The following is a 26,268-nucleotide window of genomic DNA, read 5'->3' as shown; positions in this document are numbered from 1 at the left end:
TTCTACTACTAATAAAGAGTGTTGGAAATTTGGTTATAAATCGGCATATTTTAATCCAGAAAAACAAGATTGTAATCGTGACGATTGCTGTAAGAAATGATCTAGTGCTAGCACTAAACATGAATATGCTAGCAGGTACAAAATTAAACGTCTAGCAATATATTTAACACAAAAATAAGAATAGAGATATACCCAGAGAACGCTCCACTGAATGGATGATGAGGCATTAGTATTGCCTCCATTGATGTTGACGTTCTCTCCTATGTTGTTGTTCCCTCCTCCTGGTGCGTAACCGTTATCTCCTGCTCCAATAGCGCCGGTGCCAGTGGAAGATATTGCGATGGAGAGGAAGTATACGGTGCAGACAGCTGATGCAGAGGAAGTAGACATACCAGAGGACGTAGCCAATGCAGAACAGCAGAAGACGTAGCCGATGCAGAGCAGTCGCGTAGGAGGATTCTCCCCAAAAACTTGATTACCCGCCTACCCGTGCAGGTACACAAGCAGATGGAGTTTCAAAGGCATGCTTGTCCCGAGCACCCATGTACGTTGGTGATCAGAACCGGAGAAACAGAAGCTAGCATACGAACAAAGGAAAAAAGAGAACCACAGAGCAAAAACAGTGTGCTAGAGAAGACAGAGCCTCTGACATCCTAGCCGAATTAGGATATGGCTTGTATGGCCCATAGAGCTGTGTACACATGTTTAATACCACCTTGCTAGTTTAGTAAGGGTGGAACCAACTTACAAGGCATCATCCCTCCAACCATACCACTCCCGGTTAACCCTTTTACATGAAGCGAGAACGAAAGTGTAACAGAAGTCGTATGTGTAAGTGGGTCCGCCCGTCGGATGGGCTGGCTATGCGGTTCTAGAGGGAGGGTTGTTACAAAGCCAAGAGATGTGTCTTTCTAGGTGATGGGTTTATATAGTGCACGAGAGGGGAATCTACCCGTTGTCGGAGTACTCAACTGGTCTAATGGGTTTATGTAGTGCGCGAGAGGGGAATCTACCCTTTGTCGGAGTACTCAACAGGTCTAATGGGTTTATGTAGTGCGCGAGAGGGGAATCTACTCACATTGTCAGAGTAATTGTGATGGGTTTATATAGTGCGCGAAAGGGAAATGTGCTCGTTATCGGAGTAATCAACAGGTCTGATGGGTTTATACAGTGTGCGAGAGGGGAATCTGCCCGATGCTGGAGTAATCAATAGGCCTGTTACCAGAGCAACCAATAGAGTTAATCTGATAATTAAATCAGGATTGACTGTCATTTGTTGTAGCGGTAATGGTGTTGATTCTCAACCGTTACAAATTCAATTTCTGTCAGTTGCAAAATAATGTGAGAGAGAGAGCAGTAGCAGCAACAGCAGCCAATGACGCCTTGCCTCGGCATCAGCCCGGCTCGGCGCGCGTGTGGTAGTCCCACCACCACCTAAACGATTCAACAGGTGCTCTCTAATAGCTCTCTATTTAAGTTGAGATCTCTCCAGTTAAATTCGAATCTCGTAACATTAATTATGGGCCAATAGAATTTATTGGGAATAAATTGGGCCTAGCCCATTTATTCCAACAATCTCATAACATTAATCTTTGTCCTTGCGCTAGCTACTGTTTCCCCGGTTCTGACCACCTGTGCGCATAGGTACTCGGGATGAGTAGGCCTCCGAAACTCTATCTAATTGTGTACCTGCAAGGGTAGGCGGGTGGGGGGAGCATCCTGCGATGCGACGGCTCTGCATCGGTTACATCCTTTGCAACACGTCTACTTCCTCTGCATCGACGGTCTGCTTCATCTTCTTCCTCTACATCATGAAGGCTGACACCGGCACCGGCGCTACTGGAGTGAATGACGGCGCCACAGAGGATGGAACGGTGGTACCGGAGACAGGGGCGGATTTACCGCGGGGGCGGGGGGGTCTTGAGACCCCACTACCATCCTTGGGACCATGGAAACCCCCTTAAGCCCCCACTAAAAATTTCTTCCATGGATGCGCCGTTTGTGGGAGTTAAGATCGGCTGGAGGAGAAACTGGAGGTTGAAGACGATGTTTTGGCGACTTGGGCCGGCTATGAAGAGCAGCCCATGAGCTTAATCTTCCAATTTTGGCCCGGCCCACTCCTCCAACCTGTAGCTCAAGCGCGGCACACGGCCAGGGTTCCCTCTCCCTCTCCCTTCTCTGAATTCCCCAGCCGCCCAGCCGGCGTTCTCTCTCCCTGTCTACCAAATCCCTAACACTAGCGTAGTAGCGTTCGACCGGCCGTGGACGCGGGCCGATGGGCAACCGGCGACGGGAGGCGGCCGTGGTGGCGAGGCGCCCGACGCCCGGTGGCGACACCGGCTGACGAGGGCGGGAGCTAGGAGGCAGCGTGGCCCGTGGCCCCGTGGGCGTGCGGCGAGCGGCAAGCAGGCGGCGGCGGCGGCTGGCGAGCCATGAGCGGACGAGGGGCCCGGAGGGCGGGAAGCCGGGAAGGGAGGCGGCCCGCGGCCAAGCGGCGGTCCAGCGCCGGCGCGCCCGCCGGGGAGGTGGCAAGACGGGCCAGGGCGCCAGCCGCCAGGCGGCGGTCCTGCGCCGACGCGCCGACGGGAGGCGGCTAGGCGACGGTCCAGCTCCAGTGCCGCTGCGCGCTCGCGCCGACGGGGAGGTGGTGACCCGCAAGCCAGCGAGGCCGCGAGGGCGCAAGGACGCTGGTCCGCTGGACGCAGCTTGCAGCAGCAGCAGCCAGCAGCCGGTGATTGAATATTTGAAGTTGAAATTGCCAAATTGGTAACCTATTTACCTCTAATACTAATAGACAGTCTAAATTTGTGTCTCAAGTGAGGTAGTGATTAAAATTTATAATTGTTTCTACATTTTTAGTTTGTCAACATGCCAAAAAGAATAATGCTTATGTATTATTCTAGTTCAAACAACACAGATACCAGTGATCCTCCACGCAACCACGAGAATATAAGTCCGCTAAAGAGGTCTAGGGTAGAGTCTGTTCAGCCCCACCTACTATTTTTTCCTGGATCCGCCCCTGACCGGAGAGAATGTCAACGTCAACAGAGATAATACTAATTCCTCAACATACTCTGGAGTGTTCTTCGAGTATATAGGATTTCTATTTCTAGTGTCAAACATGTTTGTAGATGATGTTTTTTCTTGCTCAAAGCATATTTATGTTTAGCACTAGCACTGGATCATTTCCTACTCGCATGCCATGTTTATTATCTTGTTTTTCTGAATTAAAATATGCCGATTTATGATCATATTTTCAACAGACTTATTTAGCAAATACAATTATTATATTTAAATTATTGTGCCCAAAATTTGAATATATTTTTTCATTATTAGGACAGTGTACGATGTAGATATCGTCAGACGAGTGAAAGCGAGCACACGATGTGGAAGTGGACCCCCATCTCGTCCCCGAGCTCATCGGCGAGCTCTCTTGTGCGCCTCTCCATCCGGACAAATAGCTTGTCGGCGAGCGCCCTGCTGATGTGCGCTTCGACGAGCGGCCCAAAGATCGATCGTTGGTTGTTCGCCACCCTGCGCCCAACCACGCAGCGGTCGTGGGGGTCGTCGGCCACGGCGAGACGACTTCCCATCACGTGCTCCAGCCGGTTGACGGCGAACGAGCCGTCGGCGTCGACGGCCTCCCTGAACTCCTCCAGCGTCGCGGCGTACGACGGGATGTTGAAGCTGTCCATACTCCCACCGTCGATCAACCCCTCGTCGACGAGGTCGCGCCACGACTCCTCGAACATGGTGCCGAGCAGGTTGAAGCTGCGGCCTTGGTCGGTGGGGCCGGCGGACGACGGGCAGCCGACGAAGACCAGGAACATGGCGCCACCGGGTTTCAGCTCGGCGGCGCGGCAGCGCAGGAAGCGCGCCATGTCGGACTGGAATTGCCGCCGGAACGCCGCGCCGATCTCCTCCGAGCTTCCCTGCACGAACACCTTCCCCTTGTTGTAAGCCGGTGACCGCGTATCGGCGACTTCGTCCAGCACCTGTGTAATCAAAGCCCATCCTTTCAATTACTCCATTCGTCCCAAAATATAACAAATTTTAAACTTTAGGATTTATCCTAAAATATAACAACTTCTTCACCAACTTTCTCTTCCCAACCATTTACTTTTCCCACCTACCTTCACTACTCATCCAGTCACAATCCTATCATTCACTTCTAATATTTTTCTTAATGACCGTGTCCAACTCTAAAACTTTTTATATTTTGAGACGGAGGGAGTAGGTGAATTACACACCTTGAAATCTATATTGATGCGTAGGTAAATGAGAGAGCCAGTGCAAGGAGAAGGTGGAGGTGAACACGTCGATAGATCGCTCCGGGAACAGACGGTCGTGGAACGAGCCAGGCACGGCGGCGGCGAAGTAGCGCCGCCCACTGCCGTCACCGGAGGAAGCGGCGTGCGGCGGGAGGAGGCTGAAGAGGGTGTTGAAGTCATTGCTCGGGAGGTCGGAGAAGTAGAAGCAGAACTCTGGATAGGCCGTCGCGGTCGCGGCAGTCGACACGCTTGCCGCGACCGCGACACAGCTTGGTCATGTGCTGCACGATCGCGTCGGCGACGACGTGCGAGTTGCGGCCGCAGGAGCAGCCGAGGTCGGCCGCCGTCAGCAGAAGAAGCTTCCCCGGCCCGCGGGGAGGGATCGGGATCGTGTCCAGTGTCTCCTCCAGGGCATACAGCATCATTTGCAGGTTTCTCAACTGCATTTTGTTGCCAGTTTCGCTCGATCAAGCACAGGGAAGGAACTTGCTTAGGAAACAAAATAACCTCTACTTGCATGCTGATTTCATTTTTTTTTTTTGAAACTAAAGTTGCATGCTGAATTTGAACTCCATCAATTCTTTGCGTATATAAATAAGGAGAATTTAAACTTCAATAAATTGTTGTGGCATTTAGGTAATTAATTTAGTTTTACTTGTTACCTGAGCTTTACTGTTTTTGAGGTAACTGGACTCCCCTTGCCCACCCTTCATGCAGAAGACGTTCTTTACGTCCTGCGCTTGCATCTTCTCTTGATTCCACCGTGCGAACACTACGGGAGTAGATTTGATGGGGGCGTATATCTAGTATATATAATATAGTAGTCTCTGCTTTTTTGCTCTTAAAATTTCTGCTCTGTTGCTTTGTCTGAAATAAACAGTAATTAAAAGGTTTTTGAGGTAAGAGTTGATAAAGACAAAGAAGAAAGAGTGGCTGATATGCTGAACTACGACTACGAAGTGGGAAGTTTCCTATAACTTATTCAGGCATTCAATTTCTTGGTCTTCTAACTTTTAACTAATTAATAAAAAACGATCAATAATTAGAAAGTAAAATAATTATAATTCTTAAGTTACATCCGATTTTTTAGTTTGTTTGAATTGTTATTTTATTTATAGTTAAATAAATAATTTAAGGTCCACATTACCCATAGTTCATTTAGAAAAACAAATACATCATTTGAACATAAACGAAATAGCAAAACGAACAAAAAAATTAAAAAAATGACAATAAGTATTATATCACAAGTACATCCTCTGTAGAAAAAAAAATCTTAGAGATTGTAAAAAAAATTGACTATCGGTTTTCCCTTGAATAGATGATTCATTATTTTTAACTAACATATATACTTTTAGAAAAATCTTAAACCGCTTCATGTGTTACGTCTTAAAAATTAGAAAAAAATATATTAGAGAAAAAAATTAGACCATCAGTTTTCACTTAAATTATTTAGAAAAATAGAAAAAAAAACACCCCTCCATTGTGCCCTCCCTACACATGCACACCACACAATACTACTCGTCCCCTCCCCTCTCGGTTTGAGCTGTCCACTGTACCCCTCCTTGTTTTATATAACGAAAAATAATAATAAATATTAAAATATGCATAATTTTTAAGCTATACATATAATTTCTAATCTAACTAAACCAATGATTTGAAGATCCATAATGCCTATATTTTGAACTGATATAAAATAAATCATAAAATAAAGAAATGTCAATAGGGACCTACATTTCACCCGTCCTCACGCAATATCCAGCAAGTATACCAAGTGAATACATTTTCTCATCCATTGACCTTCCAGAATAAGGCAATTTTCTCTCCGACGACGAAACCGTCATCATCAAAAGGCAGCCAAGTGGTCATATTTAATTCATTTATTCTCCTTCACTACTAGAAAAAATGTAGAAAAAATGTTTTTGCATACGGCCGAAAACAGTCTTCCCAGGTGGACGGCCATTCCGTCTGGGAAGATGTTTTCCTAGGTGGAAGGGAGCACGACGCGCCGCCTGGGAAAATGGGTAGGAGTCGCCTGCGATAAGAAGGCCTCGTCGCCTAGGAAAATACACGCCAATTTTTTAATAATATTTTTTATCAATAATGTTGCAACTAATTAAATAATGCATAAATAATATTAGGAACTTACAAACAATTAATACTGACAAAAATACATATATTGCATTAGTGAAAAGTGTCATCAATATGTTACAATATTTTTTATATTTGTCATTTCAAATGCACTATCTAATTAATAAATACATTATGGCATCGCGTTGTTCCACTCCCGAAGAGACTTGTATTCATCGCTTGTCGCTAGGGTGCCTTCTGGGTCGAAGAACCGTCCTTGGATATGACAGCACTCGTTGTGGATGAAGTGGCAGAGGTCCCGCTGCACATTTTTAATGCCTTCATCGTCAAAGCTTGTTCGATGTTCAATTCTAGGCAACTGCATGCACGAAAAAACGACAATATATTACTAACATCTAGATGTGCAGTTCTCCATTGCACTTATACGTTGAGTCGAGAGACTTACATCCTCTGCGTTGGTCATGTACCTCCCATTAACCCTGAGGAATTCGCATGTGTAATAACTGCAGAGGACACCGCTTTTAAGTTGCTTGTGACACTTCATGACATACACATAGAAGGAACTAGTTAAATATTGCAAGTAAAACAATTGAAATACATTAAGTGTGTGGAGTATTACTGGCCAGTATGTATGCACTAGTGGTTTCTCCCTTGTTTGCAGTAGTTCTCCACCTTTACCTTGTAGTAGTTATACACATTGTATGGATTTACAGATTCGCATTAAGGAGGAGATTTAATTATAATTCATGAAAGTTAGACATGCATTTATCAGATCACTTACTATTTGAAGATTGTTAGAAATTGACGGTACATCATGTGGTTATAATCAAGGGGGTCCAAGACTGTCACGGTGTCGTACTTCGGGTAGATCATCAAACAAATATAATGATCGCTACATAGTAACGACGATGAAGTTAGTCACGGATGAAATAACACATATATGTACAAAGAAATCTACTGGACTTAGTTAAAGTTGTATGCGGCCTTTATGACTCTTTTATGTTGAAATTTCAAGAAGGCTCATCCAATGTACTCTGCGACAGTAAGCATCTTGGTCTTGTGAAAGCCCTTCTTGTATTCTGCTATCTCTTTAGGCATCTGTTAACGACCAAATTTGGTAATATCAGCATCGGAGATGAAGATTAGATCGAAACGGAATCGAAGATGAGGATTATCGCAGAAGCAGAGTAAGAATCGGCTGGAGTTCGGATCGGCTACGACTGAGATCGGCTAAGACCGAGTCAGACTGGGTTAAGTGATACAGCTGATTCTGACAATATGACTCATATCCGACATCGGGTTTGAATTGATGTGCTTCGAGATGATTGTCAGACTGGGTTAGAATATTTTATGTAAATTCCTTAGAGATAAATATGGGCAAAAGTCTGCCGCAAAGACTTATGGTATCTTAGAGTTTGTTAGAGATAATAGTCGTGTCTGGTATGGACATATCTTGTAATTCTCGGGTATAAATAGACCCTGAGCCCTATGTAATTAATAACAGACGTGCAATACAATCTCGGCGCATCGCCACCCTTTTTACTTTCGTTTTGTTTCGACGAGTTCTTGCTTTCGGGTTGAGCTGCATCGGTTTCGATCTTCAACAAGATTTAAAACTTGTTATGACGGCTTGTGTTCTCGGGATTAGTGCTTCCATCTTTACGATACTCTAATCTTGTTTATGTAATTTGTCGAGTTATCATATATCTCATATAATCTTCGATAATATCATCATCTAGCCTATAATCGGCTAGCATCTGTTATTAGAAGGCAGCCGATTAGGTTAAATAGCGACATTGGCTTAGATTATGTAAGATATCTACCACTCCTTGAAACATCCAGCGGCTTGATTGTCAAGATATTATTCTTCTTTTTATACTTAATGCTGCATCAGTTGAGTTTGATCTTTTAAGTCGTGCTTAGAACCATAATATCTAGCCTGCCTTCTGGTTGCCGATTAGAGTAGTATCGGAGTTTCAGCCGATCTTACCTGATTTAACTACTTTTATCCTATATGCTTGATTGACATGTTAAATCTGCCCTTTATATTAAGATCTTGTTGCATTTAAGTATATTAGGATTTTGTTTGGTGTATTCTACTTGCTTTAATATCTTAATTTAGAGTGGTATCGGAGTATTAGCCGATACACGCTAGATTTATCTGATCGGCTATGCTACGAATACATATAACCTAACTATTAATACATATTTCGATTTAAGCGATTTGTACTGTCTCGGCAAGGCGACTGATCTATCCCAATCACTAGATTTAAGTATATATTGATACAAGGATTATATATCATTAATATCTACGGCAGATCGAGTAGATTTAGTTTTGATTTGCTTATTAATACTTGCCGATCGATGCACATATGACATCGGCCTAAAATAAATGATATGTCATCGGCACCTAACCGATTGGCTATCATTTATGGATTTAACCACGGTTTCTTTGTCTTTGTTTCTTGTTGATTATAGGATCAAATCGAGTGGCAAGCTCATACATCTGAAGGTGAGTTTTGGACCTGCACTGGAGTTAAGCAGATCTCCCAGGCCTCGTGTTTTCTGTCAACAACATCTTGTCTTTGAGCAACAAAGCCCTTCTACATGTTTGTAGATGTTTTTTCTTGCTCTTACCATATTTATGTTTAGCACTAGCACTGGATCATTTCCTACTCGCATGCCATGTTTATTATTTTGTTTTTCTGAATTAAAATATGCCGATTTATGACCATATTTCCAATAGACTTATTTAGCAAATACAATTATTATATTTAAATTATTGTGCCCAAAATTTGAATATATTTTTTCATTATTTGGATAGTGTACGATGTAGATATCGTCAGACGAGTGAAAGCGAGCACACGATGTGGAAGTGGACCCCCATCTCGTCCCCGAGCTCCTCGGCGAGCTCTCCTGCGCGCCTCTCCATCCGGACAAACAGCTCATCGGCGAGCGCCCTGCCGATGTGCACTTCGACGAGCGGCCGGAAGATTGATCGCTGGTTGTTCGCCACCCTGCGCCCGACCGCGCGGCGGTCATGGGGGTCATCGTCCATGGCTAGACGGCTTCCCATCACGTGCTCCAGCTGGTTGACGGCAAACGAACCGTCAGCTTTGACGGCCTCCCTGAACTCCTCCAGCGTCGCGGCGTACGACGGGATGTTGAAGCTGTCCATGCTCCCGCCGTCGATCAACCCCGCGTCGACGAGGTCGCGCTACGACTCCTCGAACATGGCGCCCAGCAGGCTCGTCCAATGTACTCTGCGACAGTAAGCAACTTGGTCTTGTGAAAGCCCTTCTTGTATTCCGCTATCTCTTTAGGAGGAAATCTTAATCAGGATGGCAATCCATCACAGGAGTTTTTCAATAACTTCCAAGACGGGTTGATTATGCCATGCACAATGCTTTGATTAATCAGTCTAGGGTGTTAGTCAATACCTTGTCAAACATGATGAAATCAATAGCTGATGGTTCAATAGCTGAATATCAGGCTACAGGCCTAGTTTATTTGCAAGGAGGTGTCTTTCCAAATTATAGGCCTTTGATCACGATTACTCAGCCTATTCGAACAGTTCCTCCCATTGCACCATCAGCTCAGCCGACGGCACCGGTATCGACTCCCCCACCTGCTCCATCAGCGTCGGCACCAGGCCAGCTGGTTAATCCTCGGCTATTGATGAGGGAGCAACCACAACATAGTGGGAGGTTGCGAATCGGCTAACTCAAGATCAGGTTGCTGCCATGTTTCTACCACCTCAACCTACTGTTGATCCAGTCCAGCAGCAGCCGATTCAACAAACACCCCCGATCCAACAGGTTGTACAGCCAGTTCAGCAACAGGTTGTGCAGCCAGTTCAACAAACGCCACCAAGGCAGCAGATTGTATAGCCAATTCAACAAACGCCATCAAGACAGTAGGCTATCCAGCCGATTCACCAGCAAGGCTTGATGAATCCATCGGCTGGACAACACGCTCTGAATCAGGTTGTTCCAGAGCATTTGGTCCATCATGTGCAGCTAGACCATACGGTAATACCTCATATTGTCCCTGAACACTTGGTGCGAAATATTCAGCCAAACTACCAGAATTACCAGGGGGCAATTTGAACTATCAATATCAACCTCCTTCCCCGCAAGCCCAATATCAGCAAGGAGGGCTAACTCAACCTCAGTTTGCTCCTCAGTACAGTCAATTCGAGCCCATGCAACAACAGTCGCAAGGAGCAGCTCAACAACGACCGTGGGCCGATGTGATTGCTGACGTAATGAGGGAACAGTTCGGGCTTAAACCAAAAGATACTGGAAACTTGTATTGGCAACCTTACCCTGAGTGGTTTGAGAGAGTTCCCCTTCCAAAGCGGTTCAAAGTTCCAGATTTTTCCAAATTCTCAGGACAAGATGGTGTGTCAACTTATGAGCACATTAGCCGAATTTTAGCTCAGTGTGGTGAAGCATCGGCTGTGGATGCTCAGAGAGTTAGGTTGTTCCGGTTGTCCTTGTCTGGATCGGCTTTTACTTGGTTTTCTTCTTTGCCATATGGGTCAATCAACAGTTGGGCCGATTTGGAGATGCAATTTCACAGGTATTTCTACAGTGGGGTTCACGAGATGAAATTGTCCGATTTAACAGCGATCAAGCAAAGGCATGATGAACCTGTGCATGAGTATATTAAGAGGTTCAGGGAGATGAGGAATAAGTGCTTTAGCTTGAGCTTGACTGACGCCCAATTGGCCGATTTGGCCTTTCAGGGTATGATTGCTCCGATTAGGGAAAAATTCTCATCTGAGGACTTTGATAGTTTGTCACATCTTATACAAAAGGTAAACCTGCACGAGCAGAGGTCTGCAGAGGCTAGGAAGAACTCTAAGAAGGTTAATCATGTTTGCCCTTACATGTATGTGTCAGATGATGATGATGATGACTCCGAAATAGCTGCAGCCGAATGGGTAATACCATGCCAATGGGTAATGAATTCTGGAAAAGAGGATAGGTATGACTTTGATATTACCAAGGTTGACAAGATTTTTGATCTGTTACTCTGAGAGAAGCAAATTCAACTCTCTGCTAGTCATACGATTCCATTGGCTGAGGAATTAGGCAAAAGAAGGTATTGCAAATGGTACAATTCTGGATCTCATTCTACTAACGATTGCAAGGTTTTCAGGCAACAGATTCAGGTGGCCATTGAGGGAGGCAAGATTAAGTTTGATGATTCCAAGAGGCCGATGAAGGTTGATGGTAATCCTTTTCCTGTTAACATGGTGCACACATCTAGCCGAACAGCCGATGCGGGACGTACGAGAGGTTTTTAGGTGAATTCGGCTAAAATTATAAACAAGTATCAAAGGAAATACGACAAGCAGCAGGAGAGGCGTTATGAAGAGGATAATGGTGGTTTTTATCCTCGTTGGGCTGTGAGTTCTTTAGATTCTGCTGGAATGAGGGTATGAGGCTACCATCTATCGAGAACTGTCCTGGATGAGGTGATGTTACTGGGAGTTCAAGCCGATCATATAGTGAAGGCAATCGGCTGAAGCATGCAAGGGTTCCTGTTCATCAAAGATTGGGCCCGGTAAACCAGGATCGTGACCCGGAGGATGATGAAGATAGGAAGATTCAGTGGTGTCCTTCTGGTATTTTTACAAAGAATCAGAAAAGAAGGGTTCAAAGGTTGAGGAGCAGAGAACGTTTTTAGGAGGTCGAGCAAGTAATTAGTCATCGACTAAAGAAGACAAAGCCGAGGCAGGAGTGGCGCGTTAAGAATCAAGCTCCTGGAGCCGATGATATTGCAGCCGACGAGGCAGAGAGGTTGGCAAAATGGAAAAGTTTTGTAACGGCATCAGTTAATATGGTTTTTACCTTGCCAGCCGAATTTGGGATCGAACAAGCCGATGTCGACGAAGTAGAAGAAGAATCGGCTAAGTTGGTTCTATCACCAGAACAGGCAGTCTTTGAAAAGCCTGAGGAGACAGAGAATCGGCATCTTAAACCATTGTATATAAATGGCTATGTCAATGGGAAGCCGATGTCTAAGACGATGGTCGATGGTGGGGCTGCAGTAAATTTGATGCCTTGTGCTACGTTTAGGAAGTTGGGTAGAAACGCCGAAGATCTCATCAAGACAAACATGGTGCTCAAAGATTTTGGTGGCAATCCATCAGAAACCAAAGGTGTTATAAATGTGGAGCTGACAGTCGGCAGCAAGACTATTCCTACCACATATTTTGTCATCGATGGGAAGGGTTCTTACAGCTTGTTGCTTGGAAGGGATTGGATTCATGCCAATTGTTGTATTCCTTCAACCATGCATCAATGCTTGATTCAATGGCAATGCAACAAGATAGAGATTGTGCCAGCCAACAGGACAGTCAATGTTGCCAGTGCCGATTTAGCTCTTTGGGAGATGGATGGTCTTGATTGTTTATCTGGAAAAGTTTGGGATGGAGATTTTCTAAAAGTTTTCGATTCTGATATATAGCCAATTGAAGATGGAGAACCCAAGCTATTATTTTGATGGCATTGTGGAGGGTTGAAACGTCTACACCAAGGACGCAGTAGATGATCTCGATGACAAGCAAGGTCAGGGTTTCATGTCGGCTGATGATTTGGAAGAAATATATATAGGTCCAGGCGATCGGCCAAGGCCGACATTTATTAGTAAGAACTTATCTTCAGAGTTTAGAACCAAGCTAATAGAGCTCTTGAAAGAATTTAGAGATTGCTTCGCTTGGGAGTATTATGAGATGCCAGGACTCAGCCGATCAATTGTCAAACATCGGCTACCTATTAAACCAGGGGTTAGACCGCACCAGCAGCCTCTGAGGAGATGCAAAGCCGATATGCTCGAACCTGTCAAGGCTGAGATTAAGCGTTTATATGATGCTGCTTTTATTCGTCCTTGACGATATGCTGAATGGGTTTCTAGCATAGTTCCTGTTATCAAGAAGAACGACAAGGTGAGGGTATGTATTGATTTTAGAGATTTGAATAAAGCTACCCCAAAGGACGAATATCCAATGCCAGTGGCCGATCAGTTGGTTGATGCTGCTTTAGGACATAAGATATTAAGTTTTATGGATGGAAATGCGAGATATAATCAGATCTTTATGGCTGAGGAAGATATTCATAAGACGGCTTTTAGATGTCCTGGTGCAATCGGCTTATTTGAATGGGTAGTGATGACTTTTGGATTAAAAGTGCTGGAGCCACATATCAAAGGGCCATGAATTATATTTATCATGATCTGATCGGCTGGCTGGTTGAGGTCTATATTGATGATGTGGTTGTTAAATCTAAGGAAATAAAGGACCACGTAGCCGATTTGAGAAAAGTTTTCGAGAGAACCAGGAAATATGGCTTGAAGATGAATCCGACGAAGTGTGCTTTTGGTGTATCGGCTGGCCAGTTCTTGGGATTTCTTGTTCATGAGAGGGGGAGTGAAATAACTCAAAGAAGTGTCAATGCGATCAAGAAGATTAAGCCTCCAGAGAACAAGACAGAATTGCAGGAGATGATCGGCAAAATTAATTTTGTTTGAAGATTTATTTCTAATTTGTCTGGAAGGTTAGAGCCTTTTACACCATTAATGAGATTGAAGGCCGATCATCAGTTTACTTGGGTGGCAGAACAACAGAAAGTTTTGGATAATATTAAGGAATATTTGAGTTCTCCTCCAGTTTTGATTCCTCCACAGAAAGGAATACCTTTTCGGTTATATTTGTCGGCCGGTGACAAGTCAATCGGCTCGGTCTTGATTCAGAAGCTCGAAGGAAAGGAGAGGGTTGTGTTCTATTTAAGCCGTCGGCTCTTGGATGCAGAGACTAGATATTCCCCTGTGGAGTGTTTATACTTTTCATGTACAAGGTTAAGGCATTATTTACTATCCAATGAATGCACTGTCATATGCAAGGCCGATGTTGTCAAGTATATGTTATCGGCTCCTATTTTGAAAGGAAGGATTGGAAAGTGGATATTTTCCTTGACTGAGTTTGATCTTCGGTATGAATCGCCGAAGGCGATCAAAGGGCCAGCTATAGCCGATTTTATTGTTGATCATCATGATGATTCAATCGGCTCGGATGAGATTGTGCCATGGACTTTATTCTTTGATGGGTCAGTTTGTACTCATGGTTGTGGTATCGGCTTAGTTATAATTTCCCCTCGGGGGGCATGTTTTGAGTTTGCTTATACTATTAAACTTTATGCGACTAATAATCAAGCTGAGTATGAGGCGGTCCTCAAGGGGTTGCAGTTACTAAAGGAAGTTGAAGCCGGTGCTATCGAAATCATGGGGGATTCTTTGTTGGTAATCAGTCAGTTGGCAGGAGAATATGAGTGCAAGAATGATACGTTAATGGTTTATAATGAGAAGTGCCAAAGAACTAATGAAGGAATTTCGGCTAGTAACTTTGAAGCATGTACCTCGAGAGCAGAATATTGAAGCTACTGATTTAGCCCAAGGGGCATCGGGATATAAGCCGATGATCAAATATGTTAAGATTGAAGTTGTCGCCATAACAGCCGATGATTGGAGATATGATGTCTATCGATATTTACAGGATCCATCTCAATCGGCTTCTCGGAAATTAAGATATAAAGCGTTGAAGTATACATTGCTAGATGATGAGCTTTATTATCAGACGATTGATGGGGTGTTGCTCAAATGTTTGAGTGCCGACCAGGCAAAAGTTGCAATCGGTGAAGTCCATGAAGAGATATGTGGCACTCATCAGTCGGCTCATAAAATGAAGTGGTTGCTTCGATGTGCTGGATATTTTTGGCCGACAATGCTGGAAGATTGTTTCAGATATTATAAAGGATGTCAAGATTGTTAGAAATTTGGGGCGATCCAGAGAGCGCCGACATCGGCTATGAATCCTATTATTAAACCATGGCCATTTAGAGGTTGGGGAATTGATATGATAGGTATGATTAATCCATCTTCAAGTAAAGGGCATAAGTTTATATTGGTGGCGACCGATTATTTTACCAAGTAGGTAGAGGCGATTCCTTTGAAGAAGGTTGATTCTGGGGATGATATACAATTTGTTCAAGAACATATTATCTATAGATTTGGTATTCCTCAAACCATTACGACCGATCAAGGCTCAATCTTTGTGTCCGATGAATTTGTTCAGTTTGCCGATAGCATGGGTATCAAATTATTGAATTCTTCACCATATTATGCACAAGCTAATGGGCAGGCCGAGGCATCTAACAAGAGCTTGATTAAGTTGATTAAAAGGAAAATTTTTGATTATCCTCGGCAATGGCATACTCGTTTAGCCGAAGCATTGTGGTCTTATCGGATGGCTTGCCATGGGTCGATACAAGTTCCTCCTTATAAACTTGTTTATGGACATGAAGTTGTTTTGCCATGGGAAGTTAGAATCGGCTCCAGAAGAATTGAATTGCAAGATGGTTTGACGGCCGATGAGTATTATAACCTTATGGCTGATGAAAGGGAGGACTTGGTTCAATCGCATTTGCGAGCCCTTGCTAAGGTTACCAAAGATAAGGAACGAGTTGCTTGGCACTACAACAAGAAAGTGGTATCCAAGACTTTTTCGGAAGGTGAACTTGTATGGAAGTTGATTTTGCCGATTGGAACTCGGGATAACAAATTCGGCAAGTGGTCACCGAATTGGGAAGGACCGTTCCAAATCTATAAGGTTGTGTCTAAGGGGACATATATGTTGCGAGGGCTTGATGGCGAGGTCTATGGACGAGCGCTCAATGGCAAGTACTTGAACAAATATTACCCAAGTGTTTGGGTTAACGCATGATCTGTTAGTGTTGTTGATGCATGATAGCCGATGTGTTTACATCGCCTTGAGATGGCTGATATTGTTATATCGCCCTTAGTTGTTTTGTATTGTAATCGGTTATGTTTTGCCGATATACAATGGCCGATATTGTTATCTCGCCCTTAGCTGTTTTTGTATTGTAATCGGTTCTGTTTTGCCGATGTACAATGGCCGATATGGTTATATCGCCCTTAGTCCAGATTATAATTTTCTCAATGCCTTCGTCATTACAAAATTAGGGGGGCACATATATTCACAAGATGCAAATTTAGCAAATTTTTGAGCGAAATTTGGAAGTTAGATTAATCGGCACAAATGATTGTCAGGATAAACATCGGAAGTATCTTAGCCGATTACAAAAAATTTCTAAGGTCTATTACATAGAAAGTCACTGAGACAAATATCGCTGGATAGCCGATATAGCTTTTCGCCTAATTTGTTCTACTTCTTCTATGGCTAGGGCGTCTTGAGCATCGGTTCCAGGGATGACTTTTAAACACTTGGTCAGATCAACAACATTTTTTATGGCCGATTTTAGTCTTGCCTTCTGCTCTTCAACAGATTTTGGGACATCGGCTAGTTTTTTATTTTCTATGTCTAGCTCGGCATTGCATTCTTGATGTTGTGCCAGGAGCTCAATCTTCCGAGCTTCAAGCCAATCAATATTAGACCTGATCGGACCTTCAGATAATTGATCAAGTTTTGCTTTTTCTTCATGCACCAGTTGCCGATTGACTTGAATTGTAGCTTCAATATCTTTGTGCTTCTGCCGTTCAGCCAGTCTTAACTTGGTTTTCTCCAGTTTGAATTGATGTTGCTCAAGATAAACGGCTGGAGTGAGGATATCAGCTAGCTCATCTGGGATCAGAGCTTGAATCTCATGAAGCCGAGTCCTAATTGAGCCACAATCAACTAGCAAGCTATCCAGCGATGATGCTTCTAGCCGATGAGAAATATCTTCTAGAATTTTCTTCACATCATCGGATAAAGGGGCTAAGGCTTTGCTTGTGGTGTCTTATTCTCCTTCATCAAGATAATCTCTGATGTGAAAAGAGAAAAGATCGGCTAAGACCTGCAGCAATGATTTAAAGAGAGTTAGAGATCAAATAGGCATAGCCGATCTGAGTATTTTTGTCAAAGAAAACTTACTGGGATAGCAGGAGCAGTTGGTTGAACTTCTTCTTCCACATGGTGACTCACTACAGCCGATGGAGTCTGGTCACTTGATGATTGTTGTACAGAAAGAGAAGGAGGAGAAGGAGGCTAAAAGAGACAAGTGTTAGACAAAATCGGCTGAGAATTAACTAATGAAAAGAATTGAGACTATCTTACTGGTGGAGCTGGTTTAGATGTTGTTGCAGCCGATTTCTTCTTCACAGCAGTCTTCTTTTTCTGCAATTACTAAATCTGTGAGTAATCGGCCATAAGGTAAAATGATTACAAGAGGGATCAAAGAGAGTTGCTTACTCTTGAAAAGTGGACTAGAGCAGAAGGAGTTGGAGGGGTCTGCTTGGGTGAAGCCGATGGTGTTCTTTATGTATCGCTTACTTCGGCTGCGACCTGATCAACATCGTCTTCAATTACTTCTTCATCCAGAGCTTGTTCAATGGATGGATCTAGAGCAGGCAGATCATCAGCTGGCGTGGTTTTCTTCGTCTTAGTTTTCTTCTTTGGAGCTGGGGCTGAAGTATCTACAGCCGATGATCTAGTTTTCCTCTTTTTGCCGGCATCGGCTAGTTCTCTGATGAGCCCTTGAAGAAGAGCTGAAGTCTTGGGGGCATTATAGCCGATGACGGGGGGAGATGGCCCACCTCCATTGGGAATCAATCCTGGGGCAAACTCAATATCCTTGCCACTGTTGCTCTGGATAGGAGGAGAGGATTCTGTTGTCTGCAAGTCAAAAGGAAAGTTAGCCAAGGATTAATCGGTTAAGTAGTTATTCAAATGAAAATCAAGTGAGTTAAGACTTACTTGAGGGACAACATCTGGAAAGAGGTCTGTCATATACATAGAAGCCGATTGATGGAATAAGTGCGGCTTCCATTCGCCCCACCATCTGTCAAATGCTTTGCTTCTGAAGGTTGCCAGCTTTATGTTGTCAATGCTGCCTAGAGGAGGTTCTTGGAGATTAAGCAGCCGATCCATCATTAAGGTTGATGAGATTTCTCCTCGGCACTGGATCTTATCGGCAAAGAATAAGCCGATTAGGAGTTAGCCCATTCCAAACTGTCTGGCAGAACTCATTGGATGATAAAACTCATAGGAAACTTGGATGTTTCTCCCTTGATGGATGCCGACAGGAAGGATACACGGACTGATTGCAGATGAGAAAATTTCTCTGGGCTTTTGATATATGTCATTGTTGATGTCTTCAAATCTGAAGTCCAATGGATTTTCCAGAAGTGTTGAATCTTCATAGAGAAACCAGACTCGAGCATCCTTTTGGAACCCCTCAAAAAAGCTGCAAAACCAATCTTTGAGTAGCTCAGCCGATAGCTTTGCTCCTGCATCAGTTGGTGTAGAAGCATACTCTCCATAGGATGTGCATCTCCGATGAGTGAGTTCTTCTCCGTCATTGTTCACAATCGGCTCTAATCTTGGGAATTCAGCTTCTGTTACAGATGGCTAATTGACGAACCTCATGACTACCAAATTTAGCCAGGATTGCAGTAGCCACCATGGTCTATCTGCTCCGACTACTGAGCCGACAGCTAACTTAGCCGATGCATTATTTAGCATTTGGTACAAGTAGCCGAGGAGGATTTTGCCTAAAGGAAATTGTCTTTTTGTCTCTAAGGCTTCGGCTACGAACTGCCAATTGGTTGTAGGACCACAGCTTGATCCACAAAAGAGGAATTTCTCTAGCCACATTAACAAGAAAGCCACATGTTCTCGAGGGGTGACCGAACCTTGGCCCTTGTATGCTGCTACATAGCCTGACCAGCCACCTATGCTCTTGGTCTTGAAGTCGTATTGGTTCTTCGTATTCGAACTCATAGGGTTGGCCGATGAGGTGACATCCAGGCCCGTGATCATGCTGATATCTATGAGAGTTGGGGTCATCGGCCCTTGATTAAACAAGAAGGCATTGATGGTGTTTGACCAGAAATAAGAGGCAGCTGCCATCAGGGGTTCATCTTTGGTCGAGTTTGCTATGGTGAGGTCGAGTGCTTGGCCGATTCCAATTTCGTCCCAGTGAACTCTTTTGCTTGCCGACATACGCTTGAACTATGTAGTCCAACTTTTCTCGGGTGGGGTTTTCTCTAGAGACGGCCAAGATTTAAAGGTGTTCTTCCAGTGGCCTAGATCAGGGTTGGTTAATCTAAAGGGAATCCTATTGGTTTCACCAATGATGAACTCGGTGGGATCAGGATTGCCAACTGGGCCGAGAAAGTAGTAGTTTTCATGCGATAGGCTGGGAATCGCAACTAGGTTGGAGAGATGCTATAAATCCAAAGCAACCGAGAAGAGGAGAGCAATATAAGACAACAGAAAATCGATCTGCTGCTAAGAAAGGGGATCTAGCCAATGGGAACTTACCTCAGCATACTCGGCTGATGGCGCGACAGATGGGCTGGTGGAGGACGACATCGCTGCGGGCGGAGATCTCGCCGGAGATGAAGTCGCCTGGAAATCGCTTTTTGCGTCGGAGGAATCGCCGGAGAGAGAGAAGGCAGTGTTTCGCTTAAGCGGTGAAAACGGAAGTAACGGTGTGAGATTTCTCGGGGGCAGCAGTTAGTATTTAAAGCGCTTGAATAACGGTCGGAAAACGGCAAAGTGCGAAACCTGTTCAGAGTATGTACACGGCAAATTCGGAACATTATCAAATATCGCGGACTTGGGGGGCATGTGTTAACGACCAAATTTGATAAAATCAGCACCAGAGATGAAGATTAGATCGAAGCGGAATCGAAGATGAGGATTATCACGGAAGCAGAGTAAGAATCGGCTGGAATTCGGATCGGCTACGACTGAGATCGGCTAAGACCGAGTCAGACTGGGTTAAGTGATACAGCCGATTCCGACAATATGACTCGTATCCGACATCGGGTTTGAATTGATGTGCTTTGAGATGATTGCCATACATGGATAGAGTCCTGGGAAGGCAATTGTATCTATTAATTAGAATATTTTATGTAAATTCCTTAGAGATAAATATGGGCAAAAGTCTGCCGCAAAGACTTATGGTATCTTAGAGTTTGTTAGAGATAATAGTCGTGTCTGGTATGGACATATCTTGTAATTCTCGGGTATAAATAGACCCTGAGCCCTATGTAATTAATAACAGACGTGCAATACAATCTCGGCGCATCGCCACCCTTTTTACTTTCGTTTTGTTTCGACGAGTTCTTGCTTTCGGGTTGAGCTGCATCGGTTTCGATCTTCAACAAGATTTAAAACTTGTTATGACGGCTTGTGTTCTCGGGATTAGTGCTTCCATCTTTACGATACTCTAACCTTGTTTATGTAATTCGTCGAGTTATCATATATCTCATATAATCTTCGATAATATCATCATCTAACCTATAATCGGCTAGCATCTGTTATTAGAAGGCAGCCGATTAGGTTAAATAGCGACGTTGGCTTAGATTATGTAAGATATCTACCACTCCATGAAACAACCAGCGGCTTGATTGACTAGATATTATTCTTCTTTTCATACTTAATGCTGCATCAGTTGAGTTTGATCTATTAAGTCGTGCTTAGAACCATAATATCTTGCCTGCCTTCTGGTTGCCGATTAGAGTAGTATCGGAGTTTCAGCCGATCTTACCTGATTTAACTACTTTTATCCTATATGCTTGATTGACATGTTAAATCTGCCCTTTATATTAAGATCTTGTTGCATTTAAGTATATTAGGCTTTTGTTTGGTATATTCTACTTGCTTTAATATCTTAATTTAGAGTGGTATCGGAGTATTAGCCTATACACGCTAGATCTATCTAATCGGCTATGCTATGAATATATATAACCTCACTATTAATACATATTTCGATCTAAGTGATTTATACTGTCTCGGCAAGGCGACCGATCTATCCCAATCACTTGATTTAAGTATATATTGATACAAGGATTATATATCATTAATATCTACGGCCGATGGAGTAGATTTAGTTCTGATTTGCTTATTAATACTTGCCGATCGATGCACATATGACATCGGCCTAAAATAAATGATATGTCATCGGCACCTAGCCGATCGGCTATCATTTATGGATTTAACCACGGTTTCTTTGTCTTTGTTTCTTGTTGATTACAGGATCAAATCGACTGGCACGCTCATACATCTGAAGGCGAGTTTTGGACCTGCACTGGAGTTAAGCATATCTCCCAGGCCTCGTGTTTTCTGTCAACAACATCTTGTCTTTGAGCAACAAAGCCCTTCTACATGTTTGTAGATGATGTTTTTTCTTGCCCTTAGCATATTTATGTTTAGCACTAGCACTTGATCATTTCCTACTCGCATGCCATGTTTATTATTTTGTTTTTCTAAATTAAAATATGCCAATTTATGACCATATTTCCAGCAGACTTATTTAGCAAATACAATTATTATATTTAAATTATTGTGCCCAAAATTTGAATATATTTTTTCATTATTAGGACAGTGTACGATGTAGATATCGTCAGACGAGTGAAAGCGAGCACACGATGTGGAAGTGGACCCCCATCTCGTCCCCGAGCTCCTCGGCGAGCTCTCCTGCGCGCCTCTCCATCCGAACAAACAGCTCATCGGCGAGCGCCCTGCCGATGTGCGCTTCGACGAGCGTCCGGAAGATTGATCGCTGGTTGTTCGCCACCCTGCGCCCGACTGCACGGCGGTCATGGGGGTCGTCGTCCACGGCTAGACGGCTTCCCATCACGTGCTCCAGCTGGTTGACGGCAAACGAACCGTCGGCATTGACGGCCTCCCTGAACTGCTCCAGCGTCGCGGCGTACGACGGGATGTTGAAGCTGTCCATGCTCCCGCCGTCGATCAACCCCTCGTCGACGAGGTCGCGCTACGACTCCTCGAACATGGCACCCAGTAGGCTCGTCCAATGTACTCTGCGACAGTAAGCAACTTGGTCTTGTGAAAGCCCTTCTTGTATTCCGCTATCTCTTTAGGCATCTTGTCTTTATGCTACTCGGAGTTTGCTGATAGCGTCATGGTATGCTGTGTTTGATACATTCTTCTGGGATCCAGGTATCCGATAGATTCCTTTGTCTTCTCAGCATCCATGTATTGCATCTTACAAAAGAAGCTTGTTAATAATAATCACAAGCTTACGTATACTATTGATTTATTTGTGTTATAAATGTGCGTTCATCCTTTCCCGACAATAGACGGCTCGGAGATCAGAGAAATCAAGCCACAAGAAACCTTCCTCGGCCATGAAAGCTTCATGCGGTGATCGAACAGTTAAAAAATGAACAATAAATATTAGTAAACAAACTTAAGTTCACTATAAGGATAGAGAACTATTAATAACTAAGAGATGGTGTTAACAACGGAATTTCGCATCAGATTCAGAGAAGAAGGAAGAAGATCAAAGTAGTTTTGATGTGGAATCGAGTTGAATTTGGAGTCAGACTGCACATCGGCTGGACACCATATCGGCAGGAAATAAAGTGTGAGTTGATCAAGGTTGATGTAGCCGATGGTCGATACAGTCGATATAGTATGACTTGGGCTCAGTCTGGGCCTAGATTAGAATAACTGTCATTGCCAATTAGAGAGAGAGCTCGATTAAGGAAATTGTATCTTTAGTTACATCAGTTTGTGTTAGATTTGGCAAGAGACCGCCGTATATGGTTTTGTTTGTATTTTATCTTTAGAAAGGTTTGAGTCGTGTCCATAATAGACTGAGTCTGTATTTGAGGTATAAATATGAATCTCCTAGCATTGTAATACGGGGCACAATCCAATACAACTTCGGCGCATCGCCACCCTTTTCGTTTTTACTTTTCGACGAGTTCGCTTCGCAAGCGGTAACCCATCTTGATGGCTTATGCTATCGGGGCTATTATGTCGTTTTAGATATCTTAGTCCTTGTATCATGACCATTGCTATCATACGTCTCTGTTAATCTAGTCTTAGCATATCGATTTAGCTCTATCGGCTGCTTCTCGCTTTAGGGTTTCCGCCGGTATCGACTAAATCGTCTTGTTAGATTAGATTAGCTTAGACATCTACCACCCTGAAAATCAGTCTACGGCTTGATTGTCTAGATATTATGTTTCTTTTCATACTTAGTGTTGCATCAGTACATTCGACCTACTAAGTCGTGTTTAGAATCATGATCTCTAGCCTGCTTCTGGATTGCTCGTAGGGGTAGCATCGAGCTTTCAGCCGATCTTACCCAATATACATGTTTCTTTATCTATTTCATGTATATTTGTCATCTATATAGACAGCATTGAGCTCTATTTGGTATAGTACTATAGGTTGATTTGCCTATATAGATCTGTACTAGAGTATTAGCTAGTACATTATCTTTCTAGCTCCAAATATTGTTGTATTGGCTATTTTAATAATATTGTCTTATGCTTCTTCATCAATCTTGATAGACAGTGTTACAGCCGATGATATTTGGGGTTTAATATTCTTTGATATATCCAGTCCATAGCCGATTTGGTCTAACTCCATCGGTTGAGACCACCAACGATACGCTATCGGTCGATCGACTATCGACTGACTAACTTTGTTTTTGTCTTTCTTGTTGATTGCAGGATCAAATCAGCTGGCACACCCTTGATACACTCAAGTCTAGCCTTGGACCTTCACTGGAGCTAAGCAGATCTCCTAGGCCACCGTGTTTTCTCATCAACACGCTTTTGGCACGCCTAGTGGGACAAGTTTCATTGTTCAATCATGTCATCACACTCAATAACTGATGTTGTTGACAAAACGTTATCCCTGCTACAGTTGAAAATTTAACTGATGAGCAAAAGGCAGAGATGGAACAAGTGATGCAACAGGTGAGAGAAAACTACATCAAGACTTTTTCTGTAACCCGTCAAGGAAAAGCAATTTAGAAGACAAAATTCCAATCACCAGGGCAAGAAGAAGAAGGATCTAGAACAAAGAATGTCAAGACTGAGGGAAGTCAAGAGGATGATGATGCCAAGGAGGGTAAATTTGATCCGGTGACTTTCCAAGATCATGTTGATTCAGCTGTGCATCATGCATTAATCAACCAATCTGGCATTTTGGTCAATACATTGTCAAATTTGATCAAGTCAGTGGTTGATGGATCAATTGTTGAGGAAAAGACAGGAGGACCAATCTGTTTTCCAAGTGGTGTTTTTCCCAAGTATAGAGAAATCAAGACTAATATTGGGAGTGGTCAGCCTCAAGGAAACTTCATGTCAGCACTAGGATCATTACAACCAAAACAACCATCGGCATCCGGGACTTTAGGACCAAGCACCATGATAACAGAGCAGCTGGCTCAATTCTTCATGATAACACAATTTTCTGGAAGTACACAGCCATTGGCTACTCAGCTGATTACAAGCCAGCCACCATTAATTCCTCCTCCACAAACTCAGCCATCTTCACACCAGCTGATTGGATCTCAGACAATCGGCCCATAGTATTGTTAGGAAAGTATATCTCTCGGCATGGAAATCGAGAGGAAATCTCGGACGGCAGTACGTTTTCCACCCGTTGCCAAAATCTCGGACGCCGTTTTCCACCCGGGATTAACGCGATTCAATTTCCATAACTTCAATAATTTGGATTGCCCCCGATCTCCCTCAGCGCTATACTAATAGGGGAGGCCGGTGTCGTGGATAGGTGACGATCTCTCCACGATCATCTTCTCCCCGAAAATTCCCAAAACCCTATCCGATCAAGTTGAGCGCTGGAGGGAGAACGTGTGGCGGTTCCGGGACAGTGTGGCCGCCGCTACCCCGCAAGTGATCACCGGCGACCCCTTCGGGATCAAGCTGGTGCTCACACTGCTACTGCTACCACTACAACCTCTACATCGACAAAACCAAGGAAAACATCAATGGCTTCAAACAACGGTCAGTAACCTAAGGATTCCGCATTAGGGTGATCATGCTAGGCTTAGCACTTATGTCTTAGTAGATGGCAAGAGTCTACATTTGGTATCAGAGCCAATGTTTAAGCCTTCAGATCCCATCATCCCATTTTGAAGCCTAATGCCATGATCTTGCTTTCGGTTTGATGAAAATTTCCTCATGATCATGTTCTGTTAATGATTAATTAGGCTCGGGTTAAAGTTTCATTACCACTGCTCAAGGCTAATTAGTTCATGTTTACATTGTTTAATCGTTTAAGGCTTGGGTAGAAATTAGAAGGAGGTGAATTTCGGCGGATAGTAACAATCCCCAAATTTCCCCAAAATTTTCAAAAACCCTAATCACAAAATTCCCCAAGATTAGAACACTAAAATCCCCAAATTAGAAACTCACTTACTGGCATTATGAACATGTTGTCGTCGCCGCGCGTGGCATCAGCTCGCCCGCGCGCTCGATGACGTCCTCGCCGTCGTCCTGGACCGGCCTCACGCCTGCCCTGCCTCCCATGGGCCGCGCGAGGTCGAGGCTCGCCGCCGTGGCCCTGGCTGCGCGCGGAGGAGAACCGCGGCCCTCTCCGCCGCGCGTCGTCGCCGCGCCGCCCCACCGCCGTTGCCGCTGCGCCCTGCCGCCGCCGCCCTTCCCGCGCACTCAGCCACCTCTCGTGCGTGCCGCCGCCTCCCGCGCCGTCGCGCCGTCGCCTCGCAAGCGCCGCCGCCTTGCGCTCTCGCCGCTACTGCGAAATCGCCAGCCGCCGCCGCCGCTTTTTCGGGAGAGAGAGAGAGGAAAAGAATGGGGAAATTTTTTAGGGTTAGGGTTGAGCCGGCACTTTTATTTTTTTTATTATTTTTTTCTCTTTTACTAATATTAATCGATCCGAGCCGTCCATCTAAGCGAATGGCTCGGATCGCTTCCGATCGGGCCACCGCCATTAGCAGGCCGCAGCGCGCCCTCCGGGTTGGGCCGAGCCGTGCATCATGGGCCGCACGCGCCAGGCCGGCCCAAATATTATATATTTTTTTTCTTTCCAATTCACCTTTAAGTATTTTTCAGAAATTGCATTAGTACC

General features: G+C 44.1%; 1 pseudogene; it reads right to left on the bottom strand.

Moving 5' to 3' along the window:
• Window positions 1–3,268: 3,268 nt before the first annotated feature.
• Window positions 3,269–25,734, bottom strand: LOC9268642 (indole-3-acetate O-methyltransferase 1-like; annotated as a pseudogene).
• Between the last annotated feature and the right edge of the window lie 534 nt (window positions 25,735–26,268).

This window comes from Oryza sativa, chromosome 6 (genome assembly GCF_034140825.1).
Source record: "Oryza sativa Japonica Group chromosome 6, ASM3414082v1".
Lineage (NCBI taxonomy): Eukaryota > Viridiplantae > Streptophyta > Magnoliopsida > Poales > Poaceae > Oryza > Oryza sativa.
The sequence above is the reverse complement of the archived record's forward strand: the minus strand, read 5'-3'. Positions and strand labels throughout refer to the sequence as shown.